Source organism: Callithrix jacchus, chromosome 8 (genome assembly GCF_049354715.1).
Source record: "Callithrix jacchus isolate 240 chromosome 8, calJac240_pri, whole genome shotgun sequence".
Classification (NCBI taxonomy): Eukaryota; Metazoa; Chordata; class Mammalia; order Primates; family Cebidae; genus Callithrix; species Callithrix jacchus.
The window spans coordinates 25767867-25789902 of record NC_133509.1 but is presented as its reverse complement, the minus strand read 5'-3'; the positions used below and the strand labels follow the sequence as shown (position 1 = coordinate 25789902).

The 22036-nt window shown below is 46.2% G+C and overlaps 1 pseudogene; it reads left to right on the top strand.

Moving 5' to 3' along the window:
- Positions 1-22036, top strand: part of LOC128928755 (uncharacterized) — a 108809-nt pseudogene that overhangs the window by 77788 nt on the left and 8985 nt on the right.

Below are 22036 nucleotides of genomic sequence, written 5' to 3'. Positions count from 1 at the left end.
GAGGCTGTTTGTTATGATTTCAGTTGTTTTGCATTTGTTGAGCAGTGCTTTACTTCCAATTATGTGGTCAATTTTAGAGTAGGTGTGATGTGGTGCTGAGAAGAATGTGCATTCTGTGGATTTGGGGTGGAGAGTTCTGTAAATGTCTATCAGGTTTGCTTGCTCCAGGTGTGAGTTCAAGACCTGGATATCCTTGTTGATTTTCTGTCTGGTTGATCTGTCTAATATTGACAGTGGAGTATTAAAGTCTCCCACTATTATTGTGTGGGAGTCTAAGTCTCTTTGTAAGTTATTAAGAACTTGCCTTATGTATCTGGGTGCTCCTGCATTGGGTCCATATATGTTCAGGATCGTTAGCTCTTCCTGTTGTATCGATCCTTTTACCATTATGTAATGGCCTTCTTTGTCTCTTTTGATCTTTGTTGCTTTAAAGTCTATTTTATCAGAGATGAGAATTGCAACTCCTGCTTTTTATTGCTGTCCATTTGCTTGGTAAATCTTCCTCCATCCCTTTATTTTGAGCCTTTGTGTATCCTTGCATGTGAGATGGGTTTCCTGGATACAGCACACTGATGGGTTTTGGATTTTTATCCAATTTGCCAGTCTGTGTCTTTTGATTGGTGCATTTAGTCCATTTACATTTAGGGTTAATATTATTATGTGTGAATTTGATACTGCCATTTTGATGCTAAGTGGCTGTTTTGCCTGTTACTTGTTGTAGATTCTTCATTATGTTGATGCTCTTTAGCATTTAGTGTGATTTTGGAATGGCTGGTACTGGTTGTTCCTTTCTATGTGTAGTGCCTCTTTCAGGAGCTCTTGTAAAGCATGTCTGGTGGTGACAAAATCTCTGAGTACTTGCTTGTTCACAAAGGATTTTATTTTTCCTTCACTTCTGAAGCTCAGTTTGGCTGGATATGAAATTCTGGGTTGAAAGTTCTTTTCTTTAAGAATGTTGAATATTGGCCCTCACTCTCTTCTGGCTTGTAGTGTTTCTGCCGAGAGATCTGCTGTGAGTCTGATGGGCTTCCCTTTGTGGGTGACCCGACCTTTCTCTCTGGCTGCCCTTAGTATTTTCTCCTTTATTTCAACCTTGTTGAATCTGACGATTATGTGCCTTGGGGTTGCTCTTCTTGCGGAATATCTTTGTGGTGTTCTCTGTATTTCCTGCATTTGAGTGTTGGCCTGTCTTGCTAGGTGGGGGAAATTTTCCTGGATGATGTCCTGAAGAGTATTTTCCAGCTTGGATTCATTCTCTTCGTCCCCTTCTGGTACACCTATCAAAGGTAGGTTAGGTCTTTTCACATAGTCCCACATTTCTTGGAGAGTTTGTTCATTCCTTTTTGTGCTTTTTTCTCTAATCTTGGTTTCTCGTTTTATTTCATTCAGTTGGTCTTTGACTTCAGATATTCTTTCTTCTGCTTGGTCAATTCGGCTACTGAAACTTGTGCATGCTTCGCGAAGTTCTCGTATTGTGTTTTTCAGCTCCTTTAATTCATTCATATTCCTCTCTAAGTTATCCATTCTTGTTATCATTTCCCCATATCTTTTTTCAAGTTCCTTAGTTTCTTTGCATTGATTCAATACATGTTCTTTTAGCTCACAAAAGTTTCTCATTATCCACCTTCTGAAGTCTAATTCCGTCATTTCGTCACAGTCATTCTCCGTCCAGCTTTGTTCCCTTGCTGGTGAGGAGTTTTGTTCCTTTCTAGGAGGCGAGGTGTTCTGGTTTCGGGTGTTTTCCTCCTTTTTTCGCTGGTTTCTTCCCATCTTTGTGGATTTATCTGCTTGTCGTCTGCGTAGTTGCTGACTTTTCTATTGGGTCTCTGAGTGGACACCCAGATTGTTGATGATGAAGTATTTATGTTACTTGGTTTTCCTTCTACCAGTCTAGCCCCTTCGCTGTACGACTGCTGAGGTCCACTCCAGGCCCTGCTTGTCTGGGGTGCACCTCTAGCAGCTGTGGCACAGTGAGGGATGCTACCAGTTTCTTTTTCTGCTATCTTTTTCCCAGGATGATGCCTGCCAAATGTCAGTCTTTTGGATTTAGAGGGGTCAGGGAGCTGCTTGAGGAGACAGTCTGTACTTTATAGGAGCTCAATTGCTGCGCTGTGAGCTCTGTTGTTCATTCAGGGCTGTTAGGCTGCTATGTTTGATTCTGCTGCAACAGAGCTCATTAAAGAAACCCTTTTTTTCTCAAATGCTCTGTGTTGGGGGGTTCGGGCTTTATTTTTAGATGTTCGCTGAGGTGTTCTGCCCAGCTAGGAGGCAGACTAGCCACTGTTTGCCTGCCGAGGCTCCACCTTGCTGTTGTGTGGTTCTCCCTGATGCTGCAGGCTCTGCTGTTCTGCTGTGGTCTCCGCCACGCCCTGCGGTGGAGTCTCTTCGTTGTAGCGGGTTGCCTCTGCAACGGCAGGCTGCGTCAGCAGTGGGCGTGTATCTCAGTAGGGACGGGTTGCCTCGGCAATGACTGGCTGCATCGGCAGTGGGCGTGTATCTCAGTTGGGGCGGGTGGCCTCGGTAATGGTGGACGCCCCTCCCCCTCAGAGCATCTCGGACCGCCTGCCCAGGGATTGTTTGAAATCGCGGTTTTGTTTGTTCCACTGGGCTACCCTGAACGCTCTGTCCCTGCAATCCCCTGGGCTGGCCCCCTGTCCAAGTCTCGTTCAGTCTCAAGTCCAGCCCTCTCAAGTCTCAGGTTGCCAGTTCAACAGGGCACCCGGACAAGCACGCCCTGTGGGGAGTGCTGGGGTGGCCAGCCACCGCCACCCCGGCTGCCAGCTTCGCCAGGCAGAGGTACTCCCTGGCGTCCCGCGTCTCCTTTATATTTGGGAGTTTCCCCGTTCCGTGGGCAACAAAGATCAGTCTGGAAATGCAGCTCCGACTCACCTCTCTGCGGATTCAATGAGAGCTCCAATCCTGGGTTGTTCTCACAGCGCCATCTTGAGTCCTCCCCCGATACATCTGTCGCCAACTGATTTTTGATGAAGTGCCAAGAGCATACATTGGGGAAAGGACAGTCTCTTTAATAAATAGCTGTGAAAACTGGATATCTATATGCAGAAAAATGAAACTAGATCCTTTCTCTCACATGAAAATTAAATCGAAATTGAATAAAGACTTAAATGTAAGACCTGAACTATGAAACTGCTAGAAGAAAACATTGGAGAAATGCTTCAAGACATTAGTCTGGGGAAATATTTTTTGGATAAGACCTCAAAAGCACAGGAAACCAGAGCAAAAATAGATAAGCGAAATTATATCAAGCTAAAAGGCTTCCATGCAGCAAAGGAAATAATCAGCAGAATGAAGAGACAACCAACAGAATGGGAGAAAATATTTGCAAACTATCCATTCGATAAGGATTTAATAACCAGGTATATAAAAAGCTCAGCTCAATAACAAAAAGCAAATCAATTAAAAATGGGCAGATGTTCTGATAAACATTTCCCAAAAGAACAAGTATATGAAAAATGATCAATGTCACTAATCATCTGGGAAATGCAAATCAAAACCATAATGCAATATCAACGCACTCAAGTTAAAATGACTTATCAAAACGATAAAGAAGGTTGGGCACAGTGGCTCATGCCTGTAATCCCAGCACTTTGGGTGGCCAAGGCGGGCGGATCACCTGAGGTTGGGAATTTGAGACCAGCCTGACCAACATGAAGAAACCCCATCTCTAGTCACAATGTGACAGAATTAGCTGGGCATGGTGGCGCATGCCTGTGATTCCAGCTACTTGGGAGGCTGAGGAAGGAGAATTGCTTGAACCCAGGAGGTGGAGGTTGCCGTGAGCTAAGATCCTGGCATTGCACTCCAGCTTGGACAACAAGAGCGAAACTCGGTCTCAAAAAAAAAAAAAAAGATTAAAAATAGCAGCTGGGCGTGGTGGCTCAAGCCTGTAATCCCAGCACTTTGGGAGGCCGAGGCAGGTGGATCACGAGGTCAAGAGATCGAGACCATCCTGGTCAACATGGTGAAACCCCGTCTCTACTAAAAATACAAAAAAATTAGCTGGGCATGGTGGCGCGTGCCTGTAATCCCAGCTACTCAGGAGGCTGAGGCAGGAGAATTGCCTGAAAACCCAGGAGGTGGAGGTTGCGGTGAGCCAAGATCGCACCATTGCACTCCAGCCTGGGTAACAAGAGCGAAACTGCATCTCAAAAAAAAAAAAAAAAAAAAGTAGCAACTGCTGGTGAGGATGTGGAGAAATGCGGGCTCTTACATTCCACATGGGAATGTAAGTAGGTACAACCTCTATGGAGAACAATATAGAGTTTCCTCAAAAAACTAAATATAGGACTACCATATGACTCAGCAGTCCCACTGCTGGGTATATGCCCAAGAGAAAGGAAATCAGTTTATCATTCAATGAGATGTCTTCACTCTCATGTTTATTGCAGCACTATTCACAATAGCCAAATTATGACATCAATTTAAGTGTCCATCAGCAGACAAATGGATAAAGAAAATGTGGTATATCTACACAATAGAGTAGTATTCAGCCATAAAAAGAATACAGTCCTATCATTCACAGCAACATGAATGAAACTGGTGGTCATTATTCGGGGGTCCCAAGTTTTTATTTTTCTTTCACAGAGCCATGCACAGAGAGACAAATATCGCAAGTTCTCATGCACATGCAGGAGCCAAAAACATGGATCTTATGGAGGTAGAAAGTAGAATGAGGGTTACCAGAGACTGGGGAGAGTTGTGGGGTGGGGATGAATGAAGGGAGGTTGGTTAAGGGGTACAAAAATACAGTTAGATAGAAGGTATAAGTTCTAGTGTTTGATCTTAATTTGTTGCCCAGGTTGGAATGCAGTGGCACTATCTCAGCTCACTGTAGTTTTAACTTCCTGGGCTCAAGCGATCCTCCCACCTCAGCCTCCCAAGTAGCCGGGACTACATGCCATCCCAGCTACATGGTGTATCCCACCATGCCTGGCCGATTTTGTTGCCTAGACTGGTCTCAAATCCTGGGCTCAAGCAGTCCTCTGACCTCAACCTCCCAGAGTGCTGGGATTTCAGGGGTGAGCCCCCATACCCAGCCTCAAAGCAGTTATTCCACTAGATTAGATACCTATTCCAAATGAATGTGACCCTACTCAAAACATTGCAGTCACCCTTCTTTCATGGGACTGGACCAGAAGGGTCAGGCTTGAGGGTGAGCATCTGCTTTGGAGACTGTTCATCTAAAGCCCATAAGACTAAAATCTGAGTTTTTCAGATGCCCTGGGCCTGCCTCCTACAAAAATCCACTCCTTCCCCACTGATAAATATCATCCTGGACTGGGCATGGTAGCTCACACCTGTAATTCCAGCACTAAGGAGGCTGAGGCTTGAGGATCACTTGAGGCCAAGAGTTGGAGATCAGCCTGGGCAACATAGACTCCATCTCTACAAAAAATAAAGAAAATTAAAAAGTTAGCCAGGTGTGGTGGTACATACCTGTAGTCCTTACTATTGGGAGGCTGAGGTGTGTGGATCACTTGAGTCAGGAGTCCAAGGCTGTAGGGAGTTATGACTACACCACTGCACTTCAGCCTGGGTGACAGAGCAAGATCCGATCTCTAAAAAAGGCATGTATATATATATATACACAATCCTGGTCCAGGCCACCATCATCTCTGCTCTGGATGATGGCAGCAGCCTCCTAACTAGTCTCAGCACCACAGCCAGAGGATGCTATTAAAGTGGAAGGCAGCTCATGTCATTCTCTGCTCAGAACTCCATCCTACTCAGTGTCAAAGTCCTCACAGTGGCCTCCAAGGTCCTGGTCTGACCCCTCCTCTTTGGCCTCATCTCCTACATCCCTTGCTCACTCTGCATTATTCTCATTCCTTCCTTTTCTCTGTTCCTTGAACACCAAGCACAATCTCTAGGCCTCTGCATTTTCACATACCTCCTCCCAGATATCCACATAGCTTGCTCCTTCACTTTCACTGGGTCTCTGCTCCAATTTGCCCAGCTTGGTGAGGTCTTCCTTGAACACCCAGCATATATGGCAAACCCCAGCACCCCTTATACTCATTATTCTGTTTCATTTCTCTCCATAGCACTTACTGATACAGAATGGCTGGGCTCCCAGCTGACCTCCACCCTTAAGCTGGGAGCCGAAGCCTCAAGTGAAAACAGCTGACCCCCTTTTTCCACAAAACGGTTGCTTGTTTGACCTGCCCTGCCTCTTTCCTGTGCCCATAAAAAGACTTAAGCTAGCAGAGCAACACAAGCAGCTGACCAGCGGGGTTGCAGGCTGCTGGGCACTGGGGATACAAGTGGCTGAGTGGCCAGTGGAGAAACATTAACTGAGTGACAGAGACTATGGATAGACACAGCTAAGTTCAGATAGTGCAGCTTCAGGGAAGATCACCTTCCTGCACCATCCCCTTTCCAACTCCCATCCTGCTGAGAGCCATCACCCAATACGATGCTCTGCATACACTACCCTTCAATCCATTCATGTGACCTGATTCTTCCTGGATGCTGGAGAGGAACCTGGGTGCCGAGCAGGGACTTGGACGCTGCTGCAGGCTGCACAGAGCCTTCTCCTCCCCAGAAAGGAGTGACTGGCCGGTTCCTGCACTCACTTGTACGCTCCCTCTCACGAGGAGTGGCCAGCGGCAGCAGGCTGAGTGAAACAAGCCACTCTGGTTCCTGTCCACGAAGGGGGTCAAGGTCAAGGGAACTATCCCGTTTCGTTATTATGGTTTCACATGCTACACATTTAACTCATTTGCTTGTTGTCTATTTCCTGTTAGAATGTAGGCTCCATGAGTGCAGGGACTTGGTTGCTTTGTTCACTGCTGTATCCCCCATCCCGAGAATTGGCGCATGGTAGGTGTTCAATAAATATTTATTGAAAAAAAAAAAAAAAAACGCATGAATCAAGTGACCCTGCAGGCAAGCTCCAATAGAGACTCACTAGTCTCTCTGAACCTGGAGTGGGAAACATCACAGGCAGTCTTTGCCACTATTGATTCTGGTTATATTCACCTCTGTGACTTCAGTTAAGTGAGCACTTAAATTTTCAAGTTGCAAAGGTTTTTCCTCATTGAGGGTGTTTCTGTGGTGTTGGCAGCAGGGATGGTGGAAAACTGCTCAAGCAGAAGCCAGACAAGCTGAGTCTGCTCCAATCCATGCAGTAGAGAGTCCCACAGCCCTAGGGAAGCTGTCTCATTCCTGGGTCGGATGTCAGAAAACCTTATGCTTTCTCTCTTTTAGTTTTTAAACTGCCTTTGCAAAATTATGACAGTAAGAGAAATCTGACATAGTTGACTCTATCTTGCTTCTGACCTCCAGGCTGTTCTTGGTCATTTCCTGGGTGTAAGTCAAGTTAACCTGGGGAAGAATTTATAGTTTAACTTGAAAGCAAAGATGATAACAGTCCTTCCCTAAAACTGACTCCTCACTCAGAAACTGAAAACAGCCTATGTCAGACCAATGAAAAGCCGTAAGAGGCTAGGTGCAGTGCTTCACATCTGTAATCCCAGCACTTTGGAAACGTAAGGTGGGGAGGTGGGCAGACCACTTGAGGTCAGGAGTTCAGGACTATCCTGGCCAACATGGTGAAACCCCATCTCTACTGCAAACACAAAAATTAGCCAGGCGTGGTGGCACATGCCTGTAATCCCAACTACTCAGTGGGCTGAGGCAGGAGAATCACTTGAACCAGGAAGGCAGAGGTTGCAGTGAGCCAAGATCACACCACTGCAGTCCAGCCTGAGTCAAAGAGCAAGATTCTGTCTCAAAAAAAAAAGCCATAAGAATATGAGAGGGGCTTGAACTCTACTAGAATGTAGGTATAATTTCTATAATCCCTAAAACATGCGCAGTAATTCTCAGGGGTTGTGTGGCCAGAGGTCACAAGACTTGAGACTTTCCTAATTGCTCCTGTAGGTAGCAACACTATTGTAGAACCTAAGATTAGATTTTTTTGAGATGTTTTCCAGACTGACCCTACCTGGACTTGGGACTCATGGCTCAACTCGTCCTGTGGCCCCACCCAGAGGCGGGCTTTGTGAACGAGGACTGCTTTCCATACCCCTATGATTCCATCCCCAACTAATCAGCAGCACCCATTCCCCTGCCCACCAAATTGTCCATGAAAACACTAGCTTCTGAGCCTTCAGAAAGACTGGTGTAAAAGTGATAACTTTAGTTTTGTCTGGGTTAGCCGCGTGTTAGTTAACTTTCTCTACTCCAGTGCCACAGTCCCAGTGAACTGATTTTGTCTGTGCAGCAGGTAAGAAGAACCCATCTGGTGATTACAGTTTTAGGACCCAGAATACCTTTGTATGTTCTTAAAACAAGAAGCTTTGTCTCTGAAAATGTAATGACTTGGTCCTGACAATCAGAGAGGAGGGAGATCAACATAGTGTTCATGGAAGGAATCGGAGTTTGGCTCCCAGGTCCCTTAGCTCAAAGCATGCCACATCCCTCTCCTGTGTTCCCCCTTTCCACGCCGTCATCATCACCTCATCTGGGGCTGGATTTCCCCTGGCCTCTGACTCTATCTGTTATAGCCCAGCTGAGCTTCCCAAGGCACCAAATTGATGACAGCCACTTTCCTGTTCAAAACTCCCAGTCCATGCATCAGTCTAAACTCTCTAGCTCGGCCGGGAGCAGTGGCTCACGCCTGTAATCCCAGCACTTTGGGAGACTAAGTCAGGTGGATTACTTGAGGTCAGGAGTTTGAGACTAGCCTGGCCAATGTGATGAAACCCTGTCTCTACTAAAAATACAAAAATTAGCCCGGCGTGGTGGCAGGTGCTTCTAATCCCAGCTACTCGGGAGACTGAGACATGAGAGTCACTTAATCCCAGGAGGCAGAGGTTGCAGTAAGCTGAAATGGTGACATTCCACTCCAGTGTGGGCGACAGAGGGAGACTCAGTCTCAAATAAATAAACTCTCTAGCTTCCTATTTGAGCCCTCTCACCTTCCTGGATTTTTTGCATTGTCTCAATGAGTCAATCTGCTTTCCAGGGGAAGCAAGCCCTGAGCTTCCCCACATCACAATCTCTGTTTCTGCTTTTCCATTCTCACCCCCACTCATCTCCCATGACAGAATGCCACCCCCTTGCTTTTCAGCTAACCGACCCATCCATCACCCTGCACCCTTTTTCCCCTGGTCTCCCAGTCTTCCACACCTCCATGTCACTGCTTCTCTCTCAACATGGATGACAATCACTGGAGCCTTCCTGACAGCTCTTCTGGCAAAGTCATGGAAGGGCCCTTTCAAACCGGGCACTGCTGAGCAGAAGGGAGGTTGGGTTGGAAGGATCTGGCAGGGCTACTGAGGACCCTTCAGCACCACTGCCTCCCACTAGCCCCATCTCTTGAGGCCCTCCCCCAGCCTATTGGCCTTTGACCTTTCAGAGCCCTGCCCTGCCCTACACATTCTATATGCTCCTTGTGTCACCCCACCCCCGCCCAGCTCAATCTTTCATAATGTGAGCATCTACCTCCCAGCACCAGGTATATATGTAGCATTGAACATTTTTTTTGAGACAGAGTCTCACTCTATCAGGCTGGAGTGCAATGGTGTGATGTCAGCTCACTGCAACCTCCACCTCCCGAGTTTAAGCCATCCTCCCATCTCAGCTTCCCATATAGCTGGGACTACAGTTGTGTGCTACCACACCCGGCTACTTTTTGTATCTTTAGTAGAGATGGAGTTTTTTTCATGTTGCCCAGGCTAGTCTTGAACTCCTGACCTCAAGTGATCTGCCTGCCTCGGCCTCCTAGAGTGCCGGGATTACAGGCATGAGCCACCACACCCAGCTGCATTGAACGTTTTCTATTTTTCATACAAAACATCCCAAAACACAAGCCTACCATTGTATCTGGTACTCAGATGAAGAAGCTGGTACCTGTCTACCCGCTGGAGGAAAAGCTGGCTATCTTGATCTTATTCAAAGATAACTTTGTCATGCAATATATAGAGAACCTAGAGGATTTTCAAGGTCATTTTTACTAAATAGGATTTAAAAAAAAATTTTTTTAAAGATAGGGTTTCACCATGTTGGTCAGGCTGGTCTTGAACTCCTGATCTCAGGTGATCTGCCCACCTTGGCCTCCAAAGTACTTGGATTATAGGCGTGAGCCACCACGCCGGGCCACTAAATAGGATTTTTCCTTTAAGTGCTGACTTTAGAACCCATGCCTGTATAAGATGTGGCTCTGCCATGTAGCGTTGGTGAGATTATTAGGAAGTATGACTCCACTCGGAAAAATAGCTGCTCTGAATAGGTAGAGACCTTTGCAAAGTGTCTCTGAATCCCAGGATGTCTTCCCCTGTAAGGGGTGAGCCCTGGGAGGAAGCTGGGAGCTGATTCTTGAATGCAACAGTGTTCTGACCCCTTTTCGTCAAATGAAGCAACTGAGGCCTGAAGGAAATAATGTATACAGTGGTCCATTTCCAAGGCAAAGTGCCTTAAATCGGCTTAGGTTAGCAAACCACATAAGAAACAAGATATACTCAGCCCCTGCTCGGACAGCCGACGCCTGCTTGTTGTGCACCATCCTCCGCCCCCACCCCACCCTAGTTGCCCTCACCTGAACAGAAGAAGTTCAGTCTAAAATGAAAGTTTATTAGTTTGCAAAATAGATTGCTTTGTCCGTTCTTAACTGCCTGCCCAGCTACTTAGGTCATAAGTCAAATACTGTTGTTGTTGTTGTTGTTGTTGTTGTTTCTTTGGGACAGAGCTTTGCTCTTGTGGCCCAGGCTGGATTGCAATGGCATGATCTTGGCTCACTACAGCCTCCATCTCCTGGGTTCAAGCAATTCTCCTACTTCAGCCTCCCAAATAGCTGGGATTACAGGTGTCCACCACCCATGATAGGTTAATTTTTTTTGTGTGTGTGTGTATTTTTAGTCGAGACGGGGTTTCATCATGTTGACCAGGCTGGTCTCAAACTCCTGGCCTCAAGTGATCCGCCTGCCTCGGCCTCCCGAAGTGCCGGAATTACAAGTGTGAGCCACTGCTCCTGGCCAAGTCAAATACTGAAAGAGCCCCTGAGCTAACTAGGATTGCAATGCATTGTGGGCTGAAACAGAATGCAGCAAGACCCCCTCTAAAGAAAACACCTAAAGCTCCTACACACGACCAATAAGTGACATCTGGGAAGATTGTGGCCCCATGGTACTCAGCCTATGAGGAACTGAGGAGGGACCTGTTCACTAGGGGATACATTGCTGGTTAAAATTGTGCTGGCTGTGTCTGCACATCAGACACCCAGTCTTGCAAGATCATAATTAAAAGTCTTACTTTCACTGATCTCCGGGTCTCTGAGTCTATTCTTTGGGTTTGGACAGGTGAGTTTGTTTCTCACAAGGCCCAGAGAAAGGAAGCAACTTAGCAGAAAGTGTGACGGAGAAGACAGCAGGTGAGACTCAGCTTGGCAAATTGTCACAATCAGGACACCACCATGATCCGATACCACAACCGCTGCTGCTCGCTGAAGAGTCACTCCCTGCCTGCCATTCTACTATTCTATTACTATTCTAGTTCATGCCTCATGCTCTGCTTAATACACACAAAGCTAGTGACTGGACACTGAATTTCTCAAGGGCCACTGAAAAATCAGCAGACCTAGCGGAACTATGGCCTCCTCCTCATTTCCACGTTCCATGCAAGCCCATCTGATCAGCTGAGCCCAAATCACACCACAAATCCTGCTACAGGGGAATACAGATCTGAGCTGTCCAGCTTCCTCAGTGAAGGAAGGCACACAAGGAGACTGAAATTGATGCTGAGCACCAATTCATCCTTATAAACTTGTTTCTGTTACCATACAATTAGCTGGAGTAGATTCAGATTCAGGTGTCTACAAATCAAAACCCCTGACCCACACAGGGTCTGTCTCTGGTGAGAGTGTCCCTTCTGTACCCCTCCACAAGATGCCTGTTCCATTGTGTGACAGGCTGTCTATGAAGAGGTTTTCTTTTATGTTGAGCTGAAACCTATGCTCACCTGTCCTGGCTTCGCTTTCTGCGACCAAACAGAATGCATCAACTCTTGCTTCCATTTAACTGCCCTTTGGCGATCTGAAGATGGCGATGGTGATGTTCCCCAAACTACTCGGCAGCGCTGAAAGCACTGGTTTCCAAATGAAAAAGTGTTGAGGCAAGCCAAGCACCAATGTAAAGGTGGAGAGAGTTTGGCATTGAAGAGATGACAAGGGCAACTATTCATTGTCTTCCACTGAGGGGAGAATACATTCACCTCGTCTTAGCAAAGTTAAAAACCACAGCCAATCCGCAACTCCCAGGCTTCTAAGAAGCTATAGAAACCAATTAATTCAAAATGCATTATATACAGTGAGCTAAATTGGTCACCAGAGGGAGTCTAGATGTAATAGGATCTTTGGCTAGAACCATCATGACAGTTTGTATTTGGAGAGCTTTTTCTTCTCTCATCCAAACGGGTGCCAGCACCTTGCCACCACCTGTCTCATTAATGAACACAGTACCTCGGTGAGCGAGGCAGGTGGCCAGTCTCATTATCTCACTTTTTAAAGAAGGGCACCTGGAGGTCAAGTGACTTTTGTTTCACACGATGCTAATTAAAACCTTCTGTAGCTGTTATTTGCAAGTTCATGGGCTCCTTAAAAGCTTTGTCAGTGATTTCAAAAGCCTAATTTCACTTACTGACTGCTTTAACACTCCCATTAAGAAGAGGAGTAAAAAACCGAAAAAGAGCAGTTTTATCCTCATTCTGTTTTATGTGTGAATGTCAAAGGATTTGGTTTAAAAAAATTAACTGCCCGCTGAGGCAGGATTTATTCATTCACAGTCTTGTTGATTTCTCACTTTCAGTAAATATTATAGACCAAAACCTTGGCCCCAAGAAATTACAGTTATGGACTATAATTAAATATTACGAACTAATCAAAGACCAAGAGCTTGGCCCTAAGAAATTACTGCTGGGAAGGGCTGTAGGGGTGGACTAGAGGAGGATAAAGTCATTTCTGGCTAGGGTGATGTGGAAATGCTTCAGAAAGAGATGGTAAAGGATGGGGAAAGAAACAAAAAATACGGAGTGGGCATTCATTCCCTACTGTGGGGCATCCTGGGCACCTGGTCAAGATGTGCTGGATGCCCGTTCCTTGTTCTGCCTCCTGCTCTGCTCCCCAGCCTCTCGTCTGGTGCAGCCAGAACTATCTTTCCAGCAAATTCCATTTGGCTTATGCCAGCCTGAGTCTCTGGGCAGTAAACTACTTTCTGGGCAGTACCAATGAGTGAACAAAGTCCTGGAGGAGGGGAAGACCAGGCCTTTGTTTGTTGATTGGACGGAGCAATTTGCAGTGGCAAGGTCTGAACCACCAAATCATCTTCTAGATGGTTCCAAGCACCAAACTCACATTTAAAAGGTGTGCTGCCACTATGTAAAATGTGACCATTGGACGAAGCTGGGTGGAGGGTACCAGGACCTCTCTGTATTTGTTTGGCAACTTTCTATGAGTATAATTACAGCAGGTCCTCAAATAATGTAATTTTGTTCAATGTTGTTCAATTTTGTTTCATTAAAATGTTGAGAAAAAAATGGATTCCCACCTGGTGCCACTGTCTGTATGGTATTTGCACATTTTTGTATATCTGCCTGGGTTTTCTCCATACACTCTGGCTTCCTCACACATCCCAAAGATGTGTGCATGAGGTGAATTGGCGTATCTACGTTGTCTCAGGATGAGTGTGGGTGTGTGTGTGGCGGGGGCAGAAGCGCACACACGCTGCAATGAGATGGTGTTCTGTCCAGGGTGGGTTCCCACCTTGCACCCTGAGGGGTCAGGATAGATTCTGGCCACCTGCCACCCTGAACTGGAATAACCAGGTTGGAAAATGAATGAATGAATAAATACATATTATTTTAAAATAAAAATTTGTCCGGGCGCGGTGGCTCACACCTGTAATCCCAGCACTTTGGGAGGCCAAGGTGGGTGGATCACAAGGTCAGGAGTTTAAGACCAGCCTGGCCAACATGGTGAAACCCCATCTCTACTAATAATACAAAAAATAGTCAGGCATGGTGGCTGGCACCTGTAATCCCAGCTACTCCAGAGGCTGAGGCAGGAGAATTGCTTGAACTCGGGAGGCAGAGGTTACAGTGAGCTAAGATCATGCCACTGCATTCCAGCCTGGGCGACAGAGCAAGACTCTGCCTCAGGAAAAAAAAAAATAAATAAAACAAACAAACAAGTAAATAAATAAAAATTCATGAAGTATGTGATGATCATCCAGATGTTCAACCGTATATACTGCGGTACGAAAGCGCTCAGCGAGCTCTCGGATCTGAGATTCTTTTTGAACTTCAACTCCATAGTGATAGGAGGTGCTTCTTACAATGTTTACTTTGCAAACATTTGTTTCTTGATTTTATTTTTTTAATTTATTATGTATTATTTTTATTTTTTTTTTGAGACAGAGTCTTGCTCTGTTGCTCAGGCTGGAGTGTAGTGGCATGACCTCAGCTCACTGCAGCCTCCACCTCCCAGGTTCAAACGATTCTTGTACCTCAGCCTCCCAAGTAGCTGGGATTATACGCATGCGCCACCACGCCCAGCTAATTTTTGTATTTTTAGTAGAGATGGGGTTTCACCATGTTGGCCAGGTTGGTCTTGAACTCCTGACCTCGGGTGATTCACCCACCTTGGCCTCCCAAAGTGTTGAGATTACAGGCATGGGCCATAGCGCCTGGCCTGTTCCTTGATTTAACCCATAACTATGACAGCTGTCACTCACTGATTCACCAAAAATGGGGTAATTACCTACTTGTTTTTGTTACTCTTTGTTAAATGCATGTATAGCTCCATTTATTCTGATGTTTAATATTAGAAGTTTTTTGGGTCTTTATTTAGAGGTTTGGTGATATTTTAATGACCAGAAATATGCCATAAGAACTTAAGTCTTATTTCTATTAATTAGCCTATACTGGCTGGGCATGGTGGCTCATGCCTGTAATCCCAGCAATTGAGGAGGCCAAGGCAGGCGGAGTGCTTGAGACCAGCCTGGGCAATGTGGTGAAATGCTGTCTCTGAAAAAAAAAATTAGCTTATAGTAAAATTGGTTTTCTTATACATTATTTCACTTAAAGTCATGAGTTATAAAAAACCTAACATTAAGTGAGAACTCGCTGTATTTTTAAAAAGTGTTCTGGGGTTGAGGGGAGGCTGAGGCAAAAGGATGACTTGAGCCCAAGAGTTCAAGTACAAACTGGGCAACATGGTTTGAACCCACCTCCTGGGTTCAAACTGGGCAACCCCCACTCTACTAAAAACAAAAACAGCCAGGCATAGTGGTGCCTGGAGACCCAGCTACTTGAGAGGCTGATGTGGGAGGATTGCTTGAGCCCAGGAGTTCAAGGCTGCAGTGAGCCATGATGGTGCCACTGCCCTCCAGCCTAGATGACAGAGCAAGACACTGTTTCTTAAAAAAAAAAAAAAGCAGTTTTTCTTTTTCTTTTTTTTGAGACAGAATGTTGCTCTGTTGGCCAGGCTGGAGTACAGTGGCACAATCTTGGCTCACTGCAACCTCCATCTCCCAGGCTCAGGTGATTCTCCTGCTTCAGATTTCTGAGTAGCTGGGATTGCAGGCATGTGCCACCACGCCTGGCTAATTTTTGAATTTTTAGTAGAGATGGGGTTTCACCATGTTGGCCAGGCTGGTCTTGAACTCCTGACCTCAGGTTATCTGACAGCCTCGCCCTTCCAAAGTGCTGGGATTACAGGCGTGAGCCACCACACCTGGCCAGTAGTCTGTTCTTTCTTTCTTTCCTTCCTTCCTTCCTTCCTTCCTTCCTTCCTTCCTTCCTTCCTTCCTTCCTTCTTTCCCTCCTCTCTCCTCCCTTCCCCTCCCCTCCCCTCCTTCCTTCTTTCTTTCTTTATCCTTCCTTCCTTGCTTTCTTCCTTCTCCCTCTCTCTCTCTCTCTCTCTCTCTCTCTCTCTCTCTCTCTTTCTCTTTCTTTCTTTTCGACAGAGTTTCACTTTTGTGGCCCAGGCTGGAGTGCAGTGGCAGGATACTGGCTCATTGCAACATCCACCTCTCAGGTTCAAACGATTCTCCTGCCTCAGCCTCCCAAGTAGCTGGAATTACAGGGATGTGCCACTGCGCCAGGCTAATTTTGTATTTTTAGTAGAGACAAGGGTTCTCCACGTTGGTCAGGCTGGTCTCGAACTCCTGACCTCAGGTGATCCGTCCTCCTCGGCCTCCCAAAGTTCTGGGCTCACAGACATGAGCCACCGTGCCCGGCTAGTAGTTTTTCTTTTAAAGTGCATTGCTGTTACTATGACCAGTAGAGATGGCAGCTAAATCCCCACTCTTATATTTCTGTATGGCGGGGGAAGCTTTCATATATCAGGGAAAGACAGGAGCCAACACCAGAGGTGTAAGATAAGTTAAAACCATGCTGGAGAGCTGGTTGGGTTTTGGGGGCTTGTCAGGAAGTGAGGGAAATTCAGAAGCCCAAGGCAAGGACTAAGTTAACTCAGCGTACCAGGGATTTGGAAGCAGGGTGGGGGAAGGAAGGGAGGACAGAACAGGGGTGGATGTGAGAACCTGCCTCCTGGATGTGCCTGAAGTTTACTCTTCCGAACTGCTGGGGATGTGATGTTTGGGTGTGTTGGCCCCAACTAAAACGGCCAGGGGAGAGGTGAAGGGACAAAGATAGTGTCTTAGTCCTTTTGAACTGTCATAACAAAATACCATAAATGAGTAGTTTAGACAACAGATAAACAAATGTATTTCTTTTCCTTTCTTTCTTCTTCTTCTTTTTTCTTTTTCTTTTTTTTTGGAGACAGGATCTTGCTGTGTTGCCCAGGCTGGAGTGTAGTGTTGCAATCTCAGCTCACAGCAACTTCTGCCTCCCTGATTCAGCATCCTCTCACCTTGGCCTCCTGAGTAGCTAGGATCACAGGCCCAAGTCACCAAGCCTGGTTAATTTGTGTGTGTGTGTGTGTGTGTGTGTGTGTGTGTGTGTGTGTGTGTGTGTTTAATAGAGATGAGGTCTTGCTATGGTGCCCAGGCTGGTCTTGAACTCCTCAACTCAAGCATTCTGCCCACCTTGTCCTCCAAAAGTGCTGGGGTTACAGGCATGAGCCACTGTGTCTGGCCAGAAATGTATTTGTCTCAGCTCTGGAGGCTGAGAAGCCCAAGATGAAGGCATTCAGTGTCTGGCGAGAGCTCACCCTCTGGTTCATAGACATCGCCTTCTCACTGTGTCCTCACACGAATGACGAAGACAAGGCAGCTCCCTGGGACCTCTTTATAAGGGCACTAATCCTAGGTATCCTCATCATTCTTCATGATTTGATCACTTCCCAAAAGCCCCACCTCCTATATCACCACATTAGTGATTAGGTTTCAACATGAGAATTTTGGGGCAGCAAAAACGCTAGCATAGCAGATAGGAGAGGAATAATCGACTCACTGGTCATGCATGAGACACTGAGCCTGACACAGGGGCCACGTGTGGATTTCATTTAATCCTCACCTCTGCCTTTCCTGGCAGGGGGTATCATCTTCCTCTACAGACGGAGAAAAGAAACAAAGTGACTTGTCTTAGACTGCACAGCTAGTAGGTAGCAGAGGCATGATGAAAGCGCAGGTCTGTAGGCTACAAGCCAGTTCCCCGGCCACCAGGCACTGCTCCATCCCAACCTGCACCTCTGGCCCCCTCCTGAATTCTAGGAGCACAGACTATTTCCTCTCAAGATACTAAAAAGGCCTCACATTACCTCATCTACACCCCATCCTGTTTCATTTCGTTTTGTTTTTTATCTGTACCTGTTTGATTTCCAACACAAAAGCAAGAAGCCACTCAAATATCCATAAACAGATGAATGAACATACAGTGACATTTCACAGCAGAGTATATTTCTCAGCAACCTAAGAAGAACGAACAACTCATATGTCTACACTGATAATATCAAAACAAGCATGATGCAGGAGGGCACCCAGGGATTGTAAGAGGAAACACTTTATTACATCAGTCCAAAAATTCCAGAAAATGGAAAGTACTCTCTGGTACAGCAAAGTAAATCAATGGTTATCTGGAGGACAAAGAGAAAGACGTCATGAACAGGCTCCAGGTAAATGGAAAGGTGATAGATACGTTTATATTCTGACTCTGATGATGGTTTCATGGGATTATATCCAAGACTTATACTAAAGCTTAAATATGCATAGTTTATCTGATGTCCTTTATACTTTTTTTTTTTTAGATAAGGTCTCACTCTGTCACCTAGGCTGGAGTGCAGTGGTGCAATCTCGTCTCACGGCAACCTCTGCCTCCCAGTCTCAAGTGATCCTTCCCTCTCATCATCCCAAGTAGCTGGGACTACAGGCACATGCCAAGCCTGGCTAATCCCATCCTGTTTTAAGTGACGTTGCCCCTGCCCCACGCTCCTGGCCACAGCGAATTGAATCTGGGTGGTCGCAGCACCTGAGGGCCAGCAGGCCACAGCTGGCTACCACTGATGCAATTGCTGGATGCACTGGCATATATATTACTAATTTTGATGAATCCTGCCCAGTTGCTTTCCACAGAGGTTGTACCACTGGATACTCCCACTTGCCTACATCCTTTGATAACCATCTGTTATCAGGATTCTTTTTTTTGAGACAAGTTCTTACTCTGTCACCCAGGCTGGAATGCGATCGTAGCTCATTGTAGCCTCGACCACCTGGGCTCAGGTGATTCTCCTGCCTCAGCTTCCCAAGTAGCTGGGAAAACAGGTACACACCACCCCTGCCTGGCTAAATTTTTTATTTTTTGTAGAGAAGGAGTCTTACTATGTTACCCAGGCAAGTCTCAAACTCCTGGCCTCAAGTGATCCTCCCGCCTTGGCCCCCCAAACTGTTGGGAATATAGGTGTGAGCTACTGTGCCTGACCAGGATTTTATTTTTTTAAAGAGGGTCTGGCTATGCTGCCCAGGCTGGCCTCAAACTCCTGGGATCCAGCAGTCCTCCCACCTCAGCCTCTCAAGTAGCTGGAACTATAGGCATGAACCACGATGTCTGGCTTGTTGTAAGGATTGTTTCCCTTTACAATTCTCAGGGTAATGTTTTGGAAATCAGCTTTGTCAAGGTATAATTTCATATGATACCCAGGGTAGTTTTGATTTGCATTTTTCCTTTTTAAGAAGTGAGGGGGCCAGGCACAGTGACTCACGCCTGTAATCCCAGAACTTTGGGAGGCCAAGATGGGCGGATCACAAGATCAAGAGATTGAGACCATCCTGGCCAACATGGTGAAACCCCGTCTCTACTAAAAATACGAAAACATTAGCCAGGTGTGGTGGCATGCGCCTGTAGTCCTAGCTACTCGGGAGGCTGAGGCAGGAGAATTGCTTGAACCCAGGAGGTGGAGGTTGCAGTGAGCCAAGATTGTGCCACTGCATTCCAGCCTAGCAACAGAGCAAGTCTCTGTCTCAAAAAAAAAAAAGTAAGGCTCCACATCATTTCATAAGCTTAAATGATGGGAAGACTTCACTGTCCTTCAAGGGGAAATACTGTCCTGCTTGGTATCTTACCTTAGCACACACTTTTGTGCCAGGCAGTAACACACCCCGTTTATCTTAAATCCTCAGGTACAGTCATTTGGGTCTTTGCTGGTTTTAATCCCAAGGCTGTATGAGCTTCATGTACATTATCCTGTCTGATGAGATGACGATGATGATTTCCATTCTAAGAACGAGGTAGCAGAGGAGACACAAGCCAGAGGCAATGCTGGGTTTCAGTCCTGGTTGGCTTGAGGCCACAGCGCATAATCTTCTCACTCTCTCACTCCAACTTGAATTGGAATCAGACCACGAAGACTCGCACCTCAGCCTGGCCATCAGTTGCTGTGGGACATTGAGAAAATCCCTTCCCTTTTCTGGTCTCCGTGTTACCCTTGGATGGACTTGCTGACTTCCATGAGCTGGGTGGGAGAACAGGGCAGGAACTAATCCAGGACTGTGAAACAGTCTCCTTGTTCATCAGAGTAGGTAAGTAGTAAAGCAAAGGGCAAAGCTCCTGCTCCCCAAAATGCAGGGAGCAACCATTCAGTCCTGAGTTCCGAGGAAGGGCGGGAGATGGCGACAAGATCATATTTCAAGCGTTTATCCAACATATGCAGAGCAGAACAGCCTCAGCAAGAGGCTTTCCTTGTCCCCGGAACAAATTACAAAGGCAGGTGGAAGTAGTTATCTTCGTTGAGAGAAACAGGGCAGAGGAACTTGCTCAGAGGCCATGAAAGATGATGAGAATGAAAACCAGATTTCACAGGGTTAAGGGAGAGAGTAAAGGAGAGCTCCCATTTACTTTCAGAAACACAAGGCACACGTTTTAAAGGAAGGGAAATGAGGCATAGACAATCACATGACTTAGGCAAGGTCACACACGTTTTAACACCTGAACACAGGTCTGCTGATTCCCAGGGTGATGTTCACCATCTCCCTGCCCCTTGCCAATCAGCCAAGTTTTCCACTTACCCATGTGCAGGGAGACTGCAGAAGGCTTACATTGCTGGAAAGGAGCCGCAGGAGTTAAGTCTTGATAATGCTAATAGGATACATCTGCTGGGCTTCCTAATTTAATTCAACTGTTATATTTGCACACTGATGATGCTGTTGAATACTTTGCCTTTGGATGTTTGGTTAAAACGACTGTGTTTTGCTCCACAATTTGCTGGAATCTGCAGGGACAGAACTATATTCTCTAAAGGGATACATGAAAAATTCCAAAGGGGTGGTTCGTCCTGGGAACACATGGGAATTTTTACCCACAGTTTATAAAACATCTCCATCCTTTTAAGCCCCTCGCAGCTGTCGTAGTACATGAACTATATTTCCTTAGGGAAGCTCAGAGAAGTTCACCTCTCTCAAAGGTGGCACTCCACGTTGACCACCGCTCTGGCTGCATTCTCTGATTGGGCTGGATGGGTGAGCTGGGCGGGGGCAAACTTGGTGGCGCCGAGAAATGAGGGAGGCAGTGGTGAGGAAAGGCTAGTCCATACATTGCTGACTATTGTCCCAGCTGTCTTTTGTCATTACTGTTCATGCCCTAGATTGCCAGTGCCTGGAAAAAAGGATACAGGTTTTGACTCTAGCTCTGCACCAGGATGAAAGGCTTGGGCACCAAGGCTCTGAAGTTCACATAAACTGGGTTTGAGTCCTGGCTCTGCTTACCAGATGTTGACTTTGGGCAAGTTACTCCACTTCTTTGAGCAAGTTACTCCACATCTTTGAGCCCTAGTTTATTCATTATCAAAGTATGAACGATCAATCACAACACATGCATTATACGGCTGTCAAGAGGATTAGATGAGAGAATGTGTGCAACTAATTTGGACTCCGGAAAGAATAGCAAGGTGCCATTATTTTACGTACCATTATAAAAAGAAACATTGTGAATTAAACTATTGCATAAGCTTTTTGTTGTTTTTTTTTTTGAGACAGAGTCTCTCTCTGTTGCCAGGCGCCAGGCTGGAGTACAGTGGCACAATCTCGGCTCACTGCAACCTCCACCTCCCGGGTTCAAGCAATTCTTCTGCCTCAGCCTCCCAAGTAGCTGGGACTACAGGTGCGCACCACCACACCCTACTAAAAATACACCACACTCTACTAAAAATACAAAAATTAGCTAATTTTTGTATTTTTAGTAGAGACGGGGTTTCACCATGTTGGCCAGGATGGTCTTGATCTCTTGACCTGGTGATCCGCCCTCCTCGGCCTCCCAAAGTGCTGGGATTACAGGCTTGAGCCACTGCGCCCGGCCTGCATAAGCTTTTCTTATCTAAAAAAGATGGATACTATCACTCTGTAGATAAGAAAGATACATATTGCTGAGTGCCGTGGCTAACGCCTGTAACCCCAGCACTTTGGGAGGCCAAGGCGGGCAGATCATGAGGTCAAGAGATCGAGACCATCCTGGCCAACATGGTGAAATCCCGTCTCTATTTTTTAAAAAAAGAAATATATATATCAAAAAGCTCTGACTTGGTCGGGTGCAGTGGCTTACGCTTGTAATCTCAACAGTTTGGGAGGCC